The sequence below is a fragment of the Varanus komodoensis genome, unplaced genomic scaffold (genome assembly GCF_004798865.1).
Source record: "Varanus komodoensis strain SLA01 unplaced genomic scaffold, ASM479886v1 scaffold17, whole genome shotgun sequence".
Taxonomy (NCBI): Eukaryota; Metazoa; Chordata; class Lepidosauria; order Squamata; family Varanidae; genus Varanus; species Varanus komodoensis.
Genome location: NW_025335505.1, coordinates 18,812,660 through 18,829,219, shown reverse-complemented (window position 1 = coordinate 18,829,219; position 16,560 = coordinate 18,812,660). Strand labels below are relative to the sequence as shown.

The 16,560-nt window shown below is 40.0% G+C and overlaps 1 protein-coding gene across 5 annotated transcripts in view; it reads left to right on the top strand.

Annotated features, from left to right (window-relative positions):
- ZNF516 (zinc finger protein 516) overlaps positions 1–16,560 on the top strand; it is a 127,519-nt gene that overhangs the window by 12,273 nt on the left and 98,686 nt on the right. The window lies entirely within an intron of this gene.

The following is a 16,560-nucleotide window of genomic DNA, read 5'->3' as shown; positions in this document are numbered from 1 at the left end:
AGTGTAGTTCACATAGTTTAAAAGGTAAAATGTGAAACAATGTGAGTACTTAATTTTTATATACTTAACTCTGCTGTAACCTTTATGAGCAATGTCTCAGGGTAAGTGTATATTTCACTGGGTATTTGACATCCCGAGAGTGTGCCGTCTCATAGTTCAGTGAACCTGGCTTCCTGTTTCAGGCTCAGTAGTTTTCTGAGAGGTGGGGCCTGGTATAATAGTTATTCCACACATGTAATTGGGTAGATTTGGCTACTTTTCTGTTCCTTTTTATTGTATGCCTTTAGTCAGAGATCAATAGTTAGATCAGCCCTGATTACAGATCTGCAATTGTTAGTTTATCCTTGCATTCTTGAAGTCTGATCACAGCAACAGTTGTTTGTGCCAGCAGCGTTAAGATACGTTCATGTGTTCTGAGACGTGCTTAGTACAAGGACAGAAAAAAACCCAATCTGTTTAGTAGCTGCCAAATAACTTATTACCCAATAGGTTTGTACCAGTAATGTTTTGTTCTATGTGATTTGTGGATTTACTGTTTCTTAGCCATGAGGCAATGGCTTGAATATGATGTTTTGCAAGCTAGCTTTATTTCGAGCCTAGCTTAGCCATTCAGTGCCAGAAGTTCACCTCTAAAGGTACAGAGCAATATAATCCAGGTTGCTCTTGCGTGTGCATGGGCAGGAGCAAGGAGGATACATTTTAATTGCTTTATTGACTGTATCACATCAAAATCAATACCAACAATAAATATAACCAAAGATAAAGAAATAAACATTAATTGTGTGAACGCACTATTTTGTTCCTTGAGAATCATGAAAATACTTCTGTTACAAGCATGTTACACATACCTTATCAGGTCTAACCAGAAGGATTTCTATTGTATAATTGCTGTGCCTCATTCATGGAATTTTTCATGGGGACCATGTGTTACACCCCATGTTTTTCCTCAGTTTCTTCTAACTGGTGTTGTTAGGAGTTCTCTGTATGGAATTGGCATATCTTTAGAATGGCTTAAGCTTATAAATAAAGAATTTTGAGCCCTGAAACTGCTTTTGTGTATGAAGACAGATGCCTATCTTTCCACACACATATCTAACACTGGTTCCTGTCCCCTCCCACCAGCTTCCTTAATTTCAGTAGTGTACTTAATGAAACACGACAGTCATTTAGCTGATGCTAAATGATCAGGAGTAAGCTGTGCTTGCTAGTTGACTGCAGATCTTCCAGACATCCCAACCTACCTTCTGCTACGGTCTGTGATAGATTCTGTACCTGCTTACAAAGAGACGATTCCCTTTCCTGTATTTTTAAAATGTGCAGTTTACGAAAAGGCAGGATCTACTATTTGCATAAGGAGGGGGATATCATCATTGATGGTTCTTGAATGCATTGATTACACTGAATATTCAGAACCTTTCCTACACATCTGTAGTTCTTTAAATTCAGGGGCTTCATGTGGATAATAAAAATATCTCTATGCATGTATGAAGCATGTATGTATGTATTTGTATTATCTTTCTGTGTCACCCACCCTTTCCTACAAGAAAGATGTTTACTCGATCCTGATTGCAAAAAGCCTTGGGAGATTGGTTAAGCTAAGAGTTCATGACTGGCCCAGTCACACAGTGAGCTTCATGACTGAGCAGGGACTTGAACCCCAATATCCTGATTCCCAGTTCAGCATTCTAACCACAATGCAACACTGGCTTTCAGTGACTTCTAGAAACTCTTTCCTCGGCATGATTGAACTCAAGGAAATTGACTTTCAAGGCATGTCTAGTACTGTGCTGTGTGTTCCCTTCCATGCTGAAGCTTTTGAAGGAAATGATTTCAAGCACAATGGTATAATTTTGTGCCTCAAATGTTTTAAGTGCAGTTTCCAAATTTGCCTAGCTTTTAATCTTAATTTTAATTTTAGAGTACACCAGTTGAAATGACTAAATTAAGTTCCATTGATTTCAGTGGTTCCGCTATCAGTATGACTAAGTCTAGATCTAACCTCATGTGCTTAAAGAACCCCCATAAGCATTCTGTGAACAAATTAGCAGAACAAAGGCTAAAACCCGGAAGCCAAGTCTGTCTTCTGTTGTCTCTTTCTGGCAGCCTATCCAACAATTCTTCTAGAAACCTTGTCATTTTCCCTCCTATCCTTAGATTACTTTCTTCAGAGTAAAAATTCCCTGTCTTATCCTACACGAACTTTCTTATCCTAAGGTGCAACAGAGGCATCCATCCCAGTCAAATTTACAACAGCCCTTTCCATTATGCAAGTTGTACTGTCAACAGGTCTCCCACAAATTCCTGAGGCAGAACTTCCAGCACCTTCTTGCAACACTTCCTCCCACTGCCACAATGCAGCCCTCCTTTTCCTCCATCACCAGTCCCAGCCTAGAAGACGCTGCACTGCAGCAAAGGAAAGATGGTGCTTTCTTTGGGCTGCACTTGACAGTGGCACAGAGAGTCAAGAACTTGGTGGCCTTGGGCTTTCATGAGATCTTTGCATGTGGCTGAGACACTGTGAGGTGTCGACTGTGTGGTGAGAACTGTGAGAACTGTGAAGCCTTACAGCAGGAGTCTCAAACTCGCGGCCCGCGGGCCAATTGCCGGGATGGGTAGGGCATGGGGGAGGGGCCCTGCAGCCTTCAAAGCGCCGGCGGTGCCCGGGCCGGCCTCCAGGAGCGACGTGGGATGAGCGGCCCACCACCTCCGCGGTGGTGGAATACTTGATGTGGCCCAGCCTCACCCAGACTGCCCCCAGTTGAGTTGAGTTTGAGACCCCTGCCTTACAGCAACAGAGGGCTGGTGGTTGCTCTCAACAGCCCTGCCAGCTGCTTCCTCCCTGCGGTAAATGCCACAGCAGAAAAGTAGCTCTTCAGGGCACTGACTGGAGCTGGTGATGGGCCTTTTTGGCTGGCGTTAAGGGTGGGGCAGTGGTGAAATTCAGTCCTCTTCCAGCACCACCACTTGGTGTGGATGCTTCACTCAGCTTCATGGGTGAGTCTGCTCTGACTGTGAGCCTTCTGTTAATGTTCCTTCCCTAACCAGTTGGAAAGTGTGAGAATGCTTGGTGATATTTCATCAGCTTGGGCAGTCAGTCTCAGAGGCTGCCATGCAACAAGCACAATATAATATAGGTGATGGAGGTGGACTACACTGTAGAGAATTGCTTTTGTCAGATCAGACTCTTTGATATAGGTGCCTATCATTATTCTTGGTTTGGCTCATCTAAAACTATGGTGCTCAGTGAGACCATGTGTGCGGCAGTAGCTCTCTGGAAGTATTGAGGCTGGGGGAAAACATGATGCTGATTTAGTTGTTTGATCATTCTGATTTGCAACCACTGAAGTATTCAGATTTTACTTCTGTGCAAATTACACCAAGATCAAAGTGGCATTTTAAAATATTGTATCTATCCTCTTACTTGCATCTATACTATTTTAGTTGTATTTAACATCCCCCTGCCCTGCAACTCCTGAAGGATTTTAAAGAATTTTCCTCTTAGTCTCCCATATGGTAGGATTGTACCAACGTAGACACTATGTTCACTTATGGCTGAAATAAATCAGTAGTTCAGTTCAGCATTTCCAAATGCCTTTTTCCAAAGTCTAATAAAGTTGTGTAATGGATCCTTGGGTTTACTAGTTATCATGTTCCTGACTGAATGAGTAAGCAACATGTTATAATTTTACCAGAATGTGCTTTTTGGTACAATGTGTAAAAGTTTTGACTATTGGAATATATGTGGCAACTTTATTAGTATGACTCACTGGCAGAAAACGACATATTTGAGAGCACTAATCCTAAATGAGTGCTCTCACTGGTTGAAAGAAGGCCTGTTTAGAAAGCAGGATAGCAGCATTTCCAAAAGCATGTATTTTTTTAAAGCACTGATACACCACCTTTCCAACAGAATATTCAGGGTGGCTTGAGCAGTAAAATAGGAAAAGAAAAAAATGCAAACTGAAACCAGTTATTAAAAGAGAAATAAGCCCATGAATCAGACCACAGAAAAAATATGTATGTTTCCAGTTGCAGAAAGACAGGTAAAAATATAATATGGGGTTGGGGGTCTCATGGGCACAGTTGTCAGTTTGGGAAATTGACCTGTATCCCACCACAAAACGGCTGCTGTAAGAGGTATGTCTGGTTACACAGGAAAGCATTAGTCTATAGTCATCCCCCAACTTCTTTTCCTAAAGATGTATCTGAGTCCCCTGTGGTCCAAACAGATTCATGTGAAATGCAAATAGCAGGAGGTGGGTTTCCTCGCTTTGTTTTGAAGTGATTCCAGCAGCCAATAAGAAAATTTGTGATTTTTAAATAATTAAATGTGGGAAGGGCAGGATACCTTATTAGGCACCAAGGAAGTTGTTCGGGGACACTCTGTTGCCTACTGGTTAAATTTAAGAATTACCTTCCTGGATCAAATACTCATCTGGTCCAGCATTCTGGACAACTAGATGCTTCTTAAGGATATAAGAACATAAGAAAACCCATGCTGGATCAGACCAAAGGTCCGTCTAGTCCAGCATTCTGAACAAACAGAGGCAACCTGCTGCCCATAGGATTCCTCAAGCAGGATGGGTGCAAGATCATCTCCTGCCCTAGCTCTTCAGCCACTGGTGCATGCAGGCAGGCCATCTCTGGTGAAGGAGGTAGCACTAAGCCGGCAAGGTTAGTAGCCACTGATAGCTTCCATGAATTTCTCCAATCCCTTTTAAAGCCATCTGGATTGGTGGCCATCACAGCTTCCTGTGGCAGCGAATCCCACAGTTCAACTATACATTTTGTGGAGAAGTGCTTTCTCTTGTCTATCCTAAACTTTCCCCAGTCAGCTTCATGGAATGACCTTGTGCTTGGGTGCTATGGGAGAGAGAGAAATAATATTTCTACTTTCTCCACATCATGCATTATTTTGAGCACCTCTTTCACGTCTTCTCTTACTTGCATTTCTATAAGATGAACTGTCCCATTATAGAGAAGATGCTCCAATCCCCTGATCAATTTTGTTGCCCTTCTGTGTACTTTTTCTAATTCAGTAGTGTCCTTGCACAGGTGAGACAAGTAGAACTAGCCACAATATTCTAAGTGTAGTTGTACCAAGGATTTGTGGGAGTAAGTTCTTGGCAGTTCTATTTTCTATTCCATTTCTAATATGCCTAGCTTACAGTTTGCCTTTTTCATGGTGGCTGTGCACTGGGCCGACAATTTCATTGAGCCATCCGCCACTACCCCAAGATCACTTTCTTGCTCAGTAGCTGCTAGTGCCAGTGCCATCAGGGTGTACTGTTAGCTGGGAATGTTACCCCCAACATGCATTCTGTACGCTTACATGCACAGAGAGAGAGAGAGAGAGAGAGAGAGAGAGAGAGAGAGAGAGAGAGAGAGTCCAGAGACAGGGGAAATCAGCACAAAGCTCAGAAGCAGGGCAAATCAGTCCAAGCAATACCGCAGCCTCTTTTTTTTCATAGGTACACCTTTTTCTGAACATCATTGTTGTACACTGCTTTCATAGCTAAGTGTAATTCATTCATGTATGCAATATGGGTGATTTGTAATAATAGGTCATTTCAGACATGGGAAAGCCTTAGCATGCCTCAGGCTTAAACAGTTCCTTCCCTCCTCCCTTTGTGCTCAACAAGAAGGAATTGGCGGCATCTGCTTCCAGTTTTAAACTAACCGCAGTACCCATGAAGTCCAAAATTGGTGAGCAACCTAGGATCTTAAATTTAGTTTGTCATAATTAACTGAGTAGTTTAACACTGGTAGTGGATGCTTCCAGATGCCTTGTTTGGCACAAGAAAGAGGAGGCGAGGGCAATGGGAAGTGTGTGAACCTGAAACTTGCTGCTGCTCATTCATATAACTGAAACCGTATCTCATCCAGGCTTGTCTTTTGGCTTGTCCTCAGTGATGGAGATCATGTGCCTTTAGATTGTATAGCTGGGTAAGTATGGTATTTTAACAAGGCATCTATCACCCTTGTTATGAAATTCCTGCAGCCTTGCATATTTTTAAAAGACGTGCTTGGAGATCTGAGTTTATAGTTTATTTCTGTGTTAGAGAATAGGAGATGAGAATTAGATTTGCATATTCTGTTTAGATGCTATCATTTTTAGAATTCTGTATTCCGCAAACCTCACTCAGTTTATTGTTGTCTGTTTGAATTCAGCTGCATGTTTCATACATTCATTCACCTGCCCCCTGGAAAACTGTATATGTAGTAGGTCTATCCGTGGTTGATTAACATCAGTCCCTTGCTGACATTTTAATTAATGGCTATGCTAATATATTTATAAGAAAAGGAAGCATGTGCATTTTCAGATACCTAGAAAAAATCTACATAGATGAGATGCTAGATTCAGACTATGCCTTGATTCTAAATGAATTTTAATGCTGTAAGTTAATGTCATGATGTGTAATGCATAATTTACATAGTCATTAACAGGAATGTTAGGGAAATGTTTTCATGCCAGGTTAAGAAAACAGTTCACTTAACATTAGCAACTGTAGTCTGAAAATATGTAAACTAGCATTGCTGGAGATGCCAAGGCTAGCAGGATAATAGAATAAACTCATGGCTTTTCTTAATGAAATATGTTTGGAGCAGTTGATAATACAAAAACTGCATAGAAGATTCCAGTGACTGGCCCAGCATACAACACTGATGTGAAATTGTTTTTCAGGGACTGTGCAGGGAGTAACGCTTCCAGAATTCCTCAGGATCAGCAAACATTTTTACTGATACTTAAACACATACATATTTACCAACAGTCAACAAAACTCATTGGCAAACATTGGCTCAATAAGAAACATGCAAAATTATGGTCTGGAGATGAATGATAAGTGAAAAAAGCAATCTCCATCAAAATATAATGTTCATCATTAGTCTGATCAGCAGTTTTCTTGCATGTGCACAAGTTATAAAAAAGGCTGGAGATATTCCACGAGAGTTCACTTCTGCAGCATTTAGAATAAGGTGCAGGATAGATTATAATGCATTGATAGCTGAATGCAGTTCCAGTAGCTCTTATCTTCCCAGGAAAAACAATGGAAACAAAGGAAAAAATGGACAAGAGGGTGGCAAAAGGATATGTGGCAAGGGGAGTCCAGATATCACTAAGTACCTGACCCTGCCAGTGATCGCAGATCCTTCTCTGAGAAACTCACTTTTTTCAGTGAAAACAAACATAAAAATATAGTTTTCATACAACTGTTTACTGTTTAAAATATGTTTATGTATTTAAACCTTGCATGTTGGTTTCTGTGTGGTGTCCTTTTATTGTGATGGGTGTAAAGGCTCAGAAAGTATTCAAATTGATCAAGATTTTAAAATCCCATGCTTTCCAAATCCACATACTTTGATTGTGCTATATAAACAAACAATGTAAGGAAGGTTTAAGCAAATATTTTTAGTAAACTCAATTTCTAGAAAAATTGCTATGAAACCTGCATACCATGATCTTGTAACTAAAGATTAAGATCCAACAGTAACCAGTATGTTCATTATCTACTTTGGAAATGTGGAAAAGTTTTTTCCCTCTTATTTTTTTCTATGATGGAGTTTTCAGCATATGCTTCTTGAAATTAGGAATCCTGTGTTAAGAAATACTCTTGGACTGTGTATTGTGCCATACACATTTAGTGCTAGCATTTTGTTTAACCATAATGGATCATTTTGTATACCACATTTTTTCCTGCAGATATTTTAGACAGTATCCAGAAGTGTCTCTGTGCTAATAGAACCTGCCACTAGCATTTCGCAAGTCAACTGGAAAGAGCAGAAACACCCATTTCCAAAGAGGGTGGTTCAGCAGTGCTTGCAGAAAGGAGCTCCACTGATACATTGTATTGCGTATTCCTTCCGAAGCAGTAGTTCCTGTTGCACTAAGCAGTAAGGCCCAGCGGCACAATGAAACTAGCAGAGAAGCAGTGTCAGCACTGAATCTCCATATGGGAAACGATATGCAGTTTCTTTGACAGCCACTTTCTCTCCCGAAGAGGGGATGCCAGTGCATTTTATAAATGCCAGAAGGTGGATCTCTTAGAGTGGAAGATGTCTCCCTGTATTCTGCATGCTATTCTGAAACATGAGTGATTTTATTTTAATGCATCTCTGTGTGTCTAATATTATTCATAGCACCCCTTGAGTAGACTTCATGTGATTTTTTTTCACATACACTTATGAAGTGCCCTCATTTTGTTTTGTGAGTTTATGTTGATGGCCTGAGATGACCCTGGGGAACATAACTAAGGTTTTCGTGCTGTGATGCGGCAACAAGAGGTGTTTTGAAAGGAATGTAGTCCTTGGGCAGCGAAGGGATGTGGCTCTGTGTCAGGGCATGAACTTTGTGTGCAGAAAGTCCCAGGTTCAATCCGAGCATCTTCATCTTTTCTGCCAGTCCAGTGTCCAAAACACTAGTAAACCACTCCCAGTCTTAGTAATAGGGCAGTTTAAGTTGTGTAGCACTTGTAAATTTCTATAACTTGGACTTAATGAAATATAGGACACTTAAGATTATCTACTCCTGTTTTAGGGGAAGTGGACATTTTGATTGATTCATTTCATAAAGATTTATATGACTGGAAAGACATCAAAAAGGGATATGATAGCATCTTCACTTTGTTGCTTTGTATGCCAATGGAGAACCCAATGGACACAATTAGAAATTGTTCTTCTTTTGATAAGTTGCTCCTGGGATTATAAGAGAAACTGTAACTGAGTTTGGACCTAACTCCTACCTGTTTTGGATTGCTATGCTCACCTTGTTCTAAGTCAGTTCAAAATTATGCATATTGGTTTCAAGTCAGTCTTTTTGTAGACACCCCCACCTCCAAAAAATTGCAAAGCTGCCTTGTGAAAAAGAAAATAATAAAGTGAAGGGGAGTTTGCCTTTGTGCTTGATTATTAATGTCACAGCAAAATTGTTAAAGTCCACTTTCAGGTTTCATAAGTTACTCATAAAATGTATAATTCATTTAAAAATACTCTTTTCTGTAGCTGCACTCCTATATGTTCTTACCTGGCTGATAGATCCTATTTTGTACAAAGGCTTTGGGGAAACACAAAGGAGACATATGAAGGAGGAAGGAAATGAACCACTCAGGAATTGAGGACAGAAACTAGTTTGATCGTCTGCTAGTCCAACCCTGGGTAGAGCAGTGGCTTAAATAACAGGTTAGCATTATGTGCGAACCAGGATGCTGGGTTGGATACAGGCTTAAATATTTGTGGAAATCCACTAAGGACAGAAGAAGGTGTGGGGAATATGAGTTTATTAGATTACCCCAGCAAGCTGAAGTGCTTCCTGAAAATGCCCTATGAAGGGTTTCTGGGAGGGGCTCACTTTAAAGCAATATGAGAAGCACTGCTGGGAATTACAGGGGAAAAGGAGATTTGGCTAAAACTCTCCCTCTCCCCCTTTCCCCTCATAGTCAGTTCACATAATGGCTGGGTTGGTTCTAATCCATAGCATAAGATAATTTAGTGCATCTCCTGTAGATATTCATTGTTTAAATGCCTTTCTGATACAATTATTGATTAAATGCGCCATCTAAGCACCCTAGCAGTCAAAAGTAAATCTCTCACTGACTTTAATGGCCCTGGATTGCATCATAAACATACATTTTTGTGATGCAATTTGTACCATTCTGACCTTGGCTGAAAAATGTATGTGTATGACAGCTTGATCTCATGAAGATGCAAGTACATTTAAGCCCAATGAAATGATTAGTTTTTAAAAAATGGTTTCCCTGTTTGAAATATGTTAACAGAGAGAAAAATCCGTGCAGAAGATCAGAAATTGAATTTTGTATTTATTCTGTAACTTATAAGCTGAAGAGTTGGGTGATCATTGGCCAAGATGTGACTTGTTGATAATTTGATTTTATCATTGTAGAATGTCTGGTAAATTGCTTCATCACTGACTATTCAAGGGAAAATAATAGCCAGACAGAAGGAAATTTTTTCTTCATGAAATTGTTATTCCACTGTATCCAAGCGCTACATGAGGAGCTTTTCTTTTTTCTGTAAAATAATCTGTAGGTGGCACTGTGGTGCAGTGGAACAGTGAAAATGTAGAAGAGAAAATGCCATCTTCTTTCACTTTCACAATTAAATGTTGCATTTTACAAAAACCTTGCTTGTAAACACTGGTTAAACACAGAGATGAAACTGGTGGCTCAAACCATAGCTAAAGAACCTGGAAACAGCACTGACTAGGGAGTGACAAGGGAAGAAGAACCTAGAGCAGGGGTCTCAAACTCAACTTCCCTGGGGGCCGCTGGAAGTAGAGTCTGGGTGAGGCTGGGCCGCATCAAGTATTCCACCACCGCGGTGGTGGTGGGCCGCTCATCCCATGGCCGGCCTGGGCGCTGCCGGCGCTTTGAAGGCCGCAGGGCCCCTCCCCGTGCCCTGCCCATCCCGGCAATTGGCCCGCCGGCCGCGAGTTTGAGGCCCCTGACCTAGAGAGAGACACAAAGACAGATCGACAGACAGAAACAGGAAAGTGAGAGAAGAGAGGAAAGAAGAGAGAAAGAAGTCATAGGTGAGTAGCATGAACCAAAGGGTGCACAATAATGCACACAGAAACACAGATAAGGGTGAGGGGCATTCCTAACACCTTTAAAAGCCCTCCACCCCTTCACAGCAGCTCTTGGTTGCAATGGCCTTGGTAATTTTCAGAATGTGCCCCCCCCCGCCCCATTTGGACTCACCTACTTTATGGTAGAGTTATGCAGTATTTTTCTTCTTCTGTATCTGTTCCTTCTGTGAATTTTTGTTTCGTTATGCTTTGTTGTCACTGTATAACTGACTAGATACATCATAGCAATTTCAAGTTGAAGGGCAGCCTTGAAATTACACGTCAATAAATAAAATTTAATCCCTAGTAACCTGAGATGCTACTTCGTATAATTACTAGTAATTACCATTGAGCATTTGGTAGTTGCATGGTCACTGATTGCTTGGGATTTTAGGAAGATCACAGCTCACAGTAATGGAAATGTTTATTAAAATGGAATTACCAGATCACCAGGCACACCCATCAGTTGACCTGGCAGTTGGGATGGGTGACTCTTACGGTCACTGCATTATACAAATCAAATACCATCAAGAGTAGTGTAAGGACATAATGCCTTGCTTGACCAGGTCAAGGCCAACTTAATTCAATGTTTCCAGAACCAAACAAGCAGGCATAGTCCTTCCCTGTTCTGTATTTCCTACATGGACATACGTTGCCTCTGTATGCCTGCAACTTGCATGGTTACTAGTTATTCCCCATAAGGATAAATTGACAAGTGGCCTTTAGTTAATTCACAAAGTATATATAAAATAGGACTCCCAATGGTTTGGTGAAAAACAAAATACTGGCCTTGGTTTTCCTTTGGAGTCAGTTGTTAGAAAAATGAGGGGCATGGTAATTTCTTTTTGCTTCATCCAGATTTATTCTTTGTCCAATTGCTTATGTGAAACAGCTTTTCCCCACATATTGTCCCTGGGCTTGCCAAAATTTGCTGAGCTCTGTTCCTGACTTTGTACCAGCTCTGGGATTTGCTTCCTAATGTGTGGGATTTGCTTGGGCTTCACACCCCAGCATTTGCCCAGAAATCCCTAGACATGTTGACTCCTTCTGGGACAAGTTTCATAATTTACTAATGTGTTTACACAAGGTATTTCTATCTGACAGGTCTTCCACAAATATTTACCTGAATAATGCAGTGTTGTAGGTTAGAGTCTTTGATTAGGGTTTAATATACCATTTTATTTGCTGTAATGGGTTCTAGTACCCATCTGGTCATGAAACTTACTTTGAGCCCGTTGTTGACTTGTAGTCTAACCTACCTCACAAGGTCGCTGTGAAGATAAAATGGATAGGAAGAGGATCGGGTATGCCATGTGCAGCTCCTTAGAGGAAAGGCAGTAGATATATGTAGCAGCAAATAATAAATAACACTAATCTGTGGAATGGAAATGCGAGGAGGTGAAAGGCAGACATGCTTGTCTAAACATACTGTTGTATTACTGCTGCATGGTTCTCTAGTACCTGTAGAGCAGCTATATAGTATTGCTATGCTGTATGTTAACCCCAGTATCAGAGGCAGTGTGCTTCTGTGTGCAAGTTGCTGCAGATCCAGAAGAGGTGGGTTCTGCTGCACTCAGGCCCTATGTGTGGATTTCCCACAATCATTTCCCGCATGATTGCCCACTGTGTGGACAGAATATTGAACTAGAGGTCCCTCTAGTCTGATCCAATATGGCTTTTCTTACATTCTTTTATTTTATGTTTTGTTTAATCCTTGGAACTTGACTGAAAAACCATACATGTCGCAACATGATGCAGTCTAGTAAACTGTGCTTTTAATAGTAGTTTGATAATTATGTGTGGTTGCTCAGTTGATGATGAGTGCTATCTTTTATTCCATTAAAATGATCTCCTTCCTCCTCCTCGTCCTCCTTGTCCCCTCCTCATCGCTACTACTTAGTTTTATGATTGTGCAGGAATAAACACTGTGAACACTGACTTTTCAAATAAATTCTTAGAGGGTGCCCCAAGAGATTATTGTCTAAAGTATATAAAATATTAACAGACATGGGGTAAATGGAACTGAAGGAACTAAACAAAACTGGGAAAGAAAATTTAATGTATCATTTTCTAATGAACAGTTGAATATGGGTATAGTGGTAAAATGAGATTACAGAGGCTTCCTTGTAATGGTCAACTGTATGATCAAAGCAGCAAGGATTATGTTGGCAAGAACTTGGTGAACAACCTGTGTACTATCAGTTGAACAATGGAGAAAAAAGATTGGGAATAAACTGTTAACAGGGCTGGAGGGTAGGATGATTTCTCTACAGACTTTTCAAAAATCCTGGATGCTGTTTATTAGCAATGCAAATATATACAGACTAGGCAATCACACACAGTTAGAAATACTAACACAGTATCTAATACCTGCGGAAAAAATATCAAAAATGTATGTGGACTTCAGGACAAAACAAAGCATCATGGTCATAGGCAGTGTTTGCATATCCACAATATTCATGAGCTGCACTATGCTGCACACTACCTATTTACTCTCATTTTTGCGTTCCTATGAATGGGTGACCAAATCAAGCATGGCTAGCTGAGGGTTAGATGAATCCAAATAAGCCAGGATAATAACCCAGCTTTAAAACAGGTGTTGTTGTTCCCTTAAAAATCCTGGCTTGCTTGAGTGCAATCAGTCATAATCATGGATTCAAACATGATGATAAGCTATCCATGGTCAATTAATTTACCTGTTCATGTAAATAGGAAGAGCAAAGCAAGCCTGAAGAGGCTGCATGTACAAGCACTCAGCTTATCCACTTTCCAGTTTAATAGGAATCTTGGCTTAAAGTGATGTATGAATGCAGACATAGCCCTACAGTAACCAAACAAAATCATTGCAGAGACAATAAAATAAAAACTAAAAAGCCAGCATCACCAAACAGAAATCTACACCTGTTCTCCAAAGCCTTCTTAGTCTATACTCTGTGTTTCATATAAAGGATCCTATTTTGTTCCTGTGCTCCCTGTCATCTGTTATTGAATCTGTGTCCACTGAGGATGAATTGCTAGACCCCTAACAAGTTCTCCTTATGTAACCTTTATATATGTTAGCATTCCTGTGGGACCTTTTGTGGCTTTTGGCTTTCTACCTACTTCTCTGTACTGATTAAATGAAAAAGTAATCATAATAATGGACCATCCCAAATTATATCTTCACTAATGTGCTCCCTTATGGAACATACTTATCCTCAGCAATTGCTTATAGTACATCTAACTTTATATGTGGTAAGAGAATAAGTCACTGTAATAACCTGTGACATTCAGACATTTTGCCAGACTATGGTTAAGGAAACCTAACTAAGGTTTACTATGATGTCTGAGCAGAAAAAGAACAATGCTTGGTCTACATACATCTCTGTACCTAATACCTGAAATGCTGGTCAGGTGGGAAAAAATCAAACCAGCTCTAAAACATGGTATGGGCCTTAAAGCAGAGTTGTGTGGACCTTGTTTTTAGTACAAGCCTCAAAAGAAACCTATTCGTCTTTTTCAACATCTTCCTGATGAATATGTTTTATTATCTTGATTCAGAACCAAATTAGCTGATCTCAAGAAATCTCTCATCTAATTTAAATGCTAGTGGAACTGGGCTTGGAATAATTGTAACTAATTATGTTTACTTATTAAACCACAGTCCTGAGACTACTTACAAGCTTATTAAATCTTGCTGATTCCAGAGTTCAAGTCTAAATGGCGACTTTGAGTTTTAACCTGTATTTAAGATGATTAGAGATTAACAGTCTAACCCATGTCATGCTATTTATTCATGATGGCCACGTTCACAATCCTGTACACAGTTATATACATCCAAAGCATATGAAGAACCCATAGATTTTTGATTTCTTGCATTGCCCTTCCATTGTTTCATATATCTCTTCACAAAACTCTGAACATCCATACATGTTTTCAGAATGTAATTCTGATCTGTTTAAAATGTGCTATGAATGACGGTAATATTGTACTTGTGTTGTTTGCAAACAAACTGTAACACACAAATCTGTATGATAGGATACTTTAAAGGGACAAGTCTGTTTGTACAGACAGTCCTCCAGTGTCTATCCTGCCACAGTCAGCTGCATGCCCCAGCCTTCATTCATATGACTCTGTTAGGCGAATCCTATCATCTGTGCCTTAATAACCCTTCAGAATTGGAAGTTTATGAGCATCCTGTTCAGAGTGGTAAAGTGGTGGACACAGTTGTCATCTTACCACTTCTCCCACTCTGTTATAGCTAGATGGCTGTGTTTGGCCATCTCCTTGAGGTGTTTTGGGTGTGGGGAGATGAGGCTGAAGCACCATTAAGGTGCTTCATTTTGGGGTGACCCTCAGTCCCCCCCACCCAATGCCCTTTCTGTTCCCTCTTCAAGGTCAATTACCTAACTTCTGTGAGAGCCAGTTTGAGGGGTGGGGTGGACTGTGGATTTCAAGTTCTGTTGGAACTCTGTATCTGACTTTGGATCAGGGAACCAGAACTATGCTATAGCACTCATAGGCAGTCTAGGGAGAGATAGAATTGCTCTCCTCAAGAGTTTATTTTTCCCTAAAATGAAGTGATTTGTTTTTCACCAAAAAATCACACTCCGCAATATTGAATGTAAGATAACTGGATTGTTTAGAAGAAGTCAGGAGCCGCCTCCTCCTCCTCTTCTTTGATATAGGATATTTTTCATGTTGTTTACAATTATGAAGAGAATATCTCTTTTTAGTAATGCAAATTAAGGTAATAGGTGCAAAGAAAATAAGTACCCAAATGAATGTTATTAATTCTTTGGTGTACTCAGCAGCCACTTGGGGGTTGGGATGATGTTACAGCTAAGAGATAGAATTATTTTGTAAGACTGCTGTGAAGAAGATAGCAAACTAAATTTTTCTTTATGTAGTTGATCAGTCAGATGGATAATTTTTCTATTTTTCTATTCTTTGACATATGCTATAGATACTAGAAAAGGCCTCTGGGTACTTTTTGCCATTCCTATCATTATTTGTTTTAAGCTTAGAATAAATAGCTTTCTGCCAAATTGTTTTCTAAACCATACCTGCTTCTTACATTTTATGATAACAGACTCATTTAAGATACCTTTAGAGAACACATTCCTAAGATAATCTAAAAAGTACTAGGAAAATAACTGCTTTGTCTTTAAGAGTTTTTAGACAGTCACAACTATCTCTGACTGCTAGTTCTGTTTATAGGTTTGCATGTGTAGATACTGTGAATGCAAAAGCCCTGGGTTAGGATTTCTTGCTCACAGTAGGGCAAAACACAATGCTAATTCCTGGAACATAAAAAGTAAAAAATGTGGTATTCATGTATTCATCTTTTATATATTCATGAGGCTTATTTGATCCTGGGCTGAGTAGAGAAATCTTGGTACTGAGAGCTATTAGTTAAAACATGTTTAGAGTCAGACTTGTTTTGACAGAATTCTGATTGTGCAACTATCATGCCTATTCCATCACATTGTGATGACTTTTCTTTTAGAATTATTTGCATCAGTGTATTCTTTGGGGAGTGTGTTTCTACAAGGAACAAATGACCAGCCATGGTGTTCCATGTTCACTTGGTGTGTTTGCTTTGTCTCCATATTGTAAACCCTTCAAGGAAGTGCATACTTTGATTTGCAAGCACTTATAAATGGGATTCTAATTTGCTGGAAGCTTTTAAGTTATTCACCAACCAACAAGTATTTCATGCTTTGACCATATTCATAGATGCAAATGGCAGCCTGGATAGCTGCTGGAAACACACACGCAGACACCAAAAAGTGAACAAAAGTGAACTTTTTATGAACCAAAAAGTTTGTGCGAAGCAGGGACTGGCCTTCATTGGGCTTTTAGAATCATGCCACATTCTTAATATAACACTAGAAGCATAAATGGGAACCTGTAATAACAGAATAGGTGAAGGACTTGGCAAAATGTGTGGAGAGCCAGTGTGGTGTAGTGGTTAAGAGCATGGGACTGGGACTCAG